General features: G+C 34.3%; 1 long non-coding RNA gene across 1 annotated transcript; it reads left to right on the forward strand.

The window, feature by feature from the left end:
• Window positions 1–308: 308 nt before the first annotated feature.
• On the forward strand, window positions 309–3,281 carry LOC132059384 (uncharacterized). Its single transcript, XR_009415551.1, has 2 exons — window positions 309–366; window positions 2,888–3,281. It is a non-coding gene; the product is annotated as an uncharacterized LOC132059384 (long non-coding RNA).
• The last annotated feature ends 276 nt before the right edge of the window (window positions 3,282–3,557 follow it).

Here is a 3,557-nt window from a genome sequence, read left to right on the forward strand (position 1 = left end):
TAATTTTGCAATTTTTAATTTTTAGATAAGTTTATTTTATCATATTTAATCATTTTACCAAGTTTCATAATTTTTGGAAGTGACTTAGATAGAATTTAAGGTGTTGGAGTGGCTTGACAGCGAAAAGAATGCACAAAATTGCTTCAGGTTTCTCGGCTATTCCAGTCTCTGGTTCAGTAGTTAAGGATGCAACCCCCACTTATGTTGGTTCATACATATTTCCTTCACTTTGTGTCCAGTAAGTGTTTTATACACTTGACCATTCTTCTCCCATTTTATTTCACACCAAAAAGTCACTCACACACCCTAGTGATCCAAAAAAAATAATTGTTCTTTCTTCTCCAACCATAAGTCTCAAGTGATCAGGTATTTTTCTCTCCTCTCCTCTTCTCTCTCTCCCTCACTTTCTCTCGGCAGATTTTGTTTTTCTTTCTTTTCTTTTCATATGGTTGGTTTGGTGTTGAGTTTAGAGCTCAAATGTTGAAATTGTGGTATTGTTGGCTGATTGATATGTAACTTTGCTTGATTGAACTATAATTCCCACTTTTGGGAGGGTAATTCAATTATACCATCGCCATAAAGAGTGTGGCTAAAGTTATGTTCGATGAATTGTCTGAGAGGGAAATTAGTCCGCTGGTGAAGTCTGAGTAACCGAGCGCTATTAGGAGTCGATTGTGAGTAAGTTTTGGATAGTCAAGTAGGGTGTGGACTGTTTTGTCAGAACACTCGAATCAAAACTCATGATGACTGTGATGTGCATTCTTTTGGTGTCAAATTGTATCTAGGCTTGTGAGTAACCATTTCATTGCTTAAATCTGAATTGCTCCTGCTTGTCAAGAAATTTGCTACTATAATTTGTGTCGTGACTGTCAAGGGCTGGTAATGAATGCTCAACCCAAGAAAACTGCTAAGGAGCCAGCGGATCAGGAATGAAAACATTGTGCTGTTCAAGGAAGAGCAGGACATGGAAATATCTCATTGGCGAATTCCCAGGGAGTCCCTGTTAACTTTTGCTTTAATTATATAGTTGCATTGAGGACATTGCAACATTTTAGTTGGGGGAGGAGCTTAAATGTTGAATGATATTCATATGAGTGTCAAATGATATACTTTGACAAATTTGGTAGATTGATTTTATTTTGGTATTTTTTTTAATGACATTTATATTAATATGATTTTTTTATTTGTTTTTATTACTAGCTTCTTTAGTTTTTGTAGTTTAGTTGTAGGAATGGTGTTGGGATGTGATTTTTGCTCCTTGACCAATTTTGGCTTGCTTGGTACCAACTTAGTTAAACCTTGGCATATGAATTCTTGATTTTTAAAAAGAAAAAAGGATTGAAGTAATGATTCTTGTTGTGACTTTTAGACTCAATTTTTGGCTCTTACTTGCACTAATTAGTCTCTTTAGACTATTAGTGACTTTCTTTGAGTTCATTTGTTTCAATTGGGTTTTGGATACATATTCTACTTGGATTATCATATGTCATGTGTGGTGAGGTTTTTGTGAGTTCTTTTGCATTACTTGTGGTCTAGAACTTGCCTGGAATGTGTTTCAAGGCGAAATTCTAGGTTACACGTGGTTTGAAAAATGATGTTAGGCCTTCTTTGCCCTTGCATATTTTCCCTAATCAACCCCTTTTTGAGCCTTTAACCTTTTCTTTGGCAACCATGTTACAAGCTTTAACCTCTTGTTCTTCATTGATCCATCTTTTGGTACCCTATCTCCTTAAGTGCGTTGAAAGTGCAAACGTAGGTTAAAAGCCTAAGTTTGGGGTTGATGATTGGAAAAAGTTGTGATGTGGGAGTTACTTTAAGGTGAAAGAAAAAAATGAAGAAGTAGAAAAAAAAAATTGAAAACTTCCTTGTTATTTTGAAAAAAAAAAGAAAGAAAAAAAAAGGAAGGAATAATAAAGAGTTGTGAATAAAGGGAAGACTAGTTGGCGAAATGAAAAATGAAGAAAATGGTGGAAAAGTTTGAAAGAAAGTGTGCTTTGATAGTTGAAAATTGTAGTGCTTAGGGATGTTTTGAGTCACTAAAAAAAAAAAAAAAAAAAAAAAAGGAAGGAATAATAAAGAGTTGTGAATAAAAGGGAGACTAGTTGGTGAAATGAAAAATGGTGGAAAAGTTTGAAAGGAAGTGTGCTTTGATAGTTGAAAATTGTAGTGCCTAGGGAGGTTTTGAGTCACTATTTCCAAATTATGTCCCTACCTTAACCAAAAGCCTACATTACAACCCTTTAAGTCCTAATTAATTTTGATCCAAGTGTGTCTATATTAGTGGAGAAATACATGAAGGGCAATCTTATGTACTACTTGTGTGCATTTGAACATCTTTGTGTGTGAGAGAGAGTTAATTCTTTCCATTTGATATCCCATTTTTGTTTTGAATTGCATTTTATAAGCGTGGGATTCTCGCTTGAGTGTGAGGGCACATGAGAGTTTGAGTTGTGAATTTGTTCCATTTTCCAATTGAGAGGAATGAACAAAAGAAAGTTGTTTTGTGATAATGAGATAAATTTTGAAGCTTTAGTGTCATGACTTGATTGCTACTTTGATTAACTTGGTGCTTGATCACTTGAAATGAAATGAAATTTTTGAGAAGAAGTTGGTGAGTCATATGTTTTGGATTAATTGTTGGTACCAATCAAAGTCATGTGTTTGTGATTAAAGTAAACTTTTTGACTTGGTATGATGTTGGTGCACTTTTGAATGGAGTCCTTTGAAGGAAATTGTAATTTGATTTGCTTGAGGACAAGCAATAGTTTAAGTTTGGGGGTTTGATAAGTTGGTATTTTACCAACTTATTTATTCTTTAATCTTAGATTATTGCTATGTTTTGATTGAGAAAATAGTGCATTTAATGTCGTTTACTTCCATTTTATAGGTTTATATGATTGAGAAGAGCATCGGAAGAAACCAAGTGAAAATAAAGTCAAAAAGAGGTCAAACTGGACAGTACAAAAACCGGACAGTTTTGCAAATCTGAAAACTTGGGGCTTATTTTGTTATTTTTGGACTTGAAAAAAGTTGGGAACTACAAAAGCAAGACATGGGGCAAACATTTATCATCTTTGGCATAAAACACAAGTCTTGGAGAGCTAGGGTTCCAACACCCACACTTGGGGATTGAAGATTTGAAGTTTTGATGAGAAATTTCTTAACCCTTTACTCATTTGTTCAATTCCTTGCTATGTATTGAATATGTAAGTGTGTAGTATTTCATTTCTATACTTGAACCTTGTTTATGGAAGTATACATTGTTAAAGTTTGGATTGAAACTCTTGTTTTGCTTATGTATTGAATGATTTTTATTCCTAATGAAATGAGTTAATATTGTTTTAATTATGCTTGCTCTTTAATGTTTCTTAAGGGAATTTCTAACCCTAGGACTCGCCCATTTATTTCTGTTTAAACTGCAAGAGGCAAACTCGGGATTGGGAAAGAATAATTAACAAGAATTTGGGACGTTAACCCTCATCTAATGGAAATCGACCTAGGGATAGGCGACACCACTTGTAGCCAGATTCGGGTGTTCTTAATGCTCCTAATTGCTT

Source organism: Lycium ferocissimum, chromosome 6 (assembly GCF_029784015.1).
Source record: "Lycium ferocissimum isolate CSIRO_LF1 chromosome 6, AGI_CSIRO_Lferr_CH_V1, whole genome shotgun sequence".
Taxonomy (NCBI): Eukaryota; Viridiplantae; Streptophyta; class Magnoliopsida; order Solanales; family Solanaceae; genus Lycium; species Lycium ferocissimum.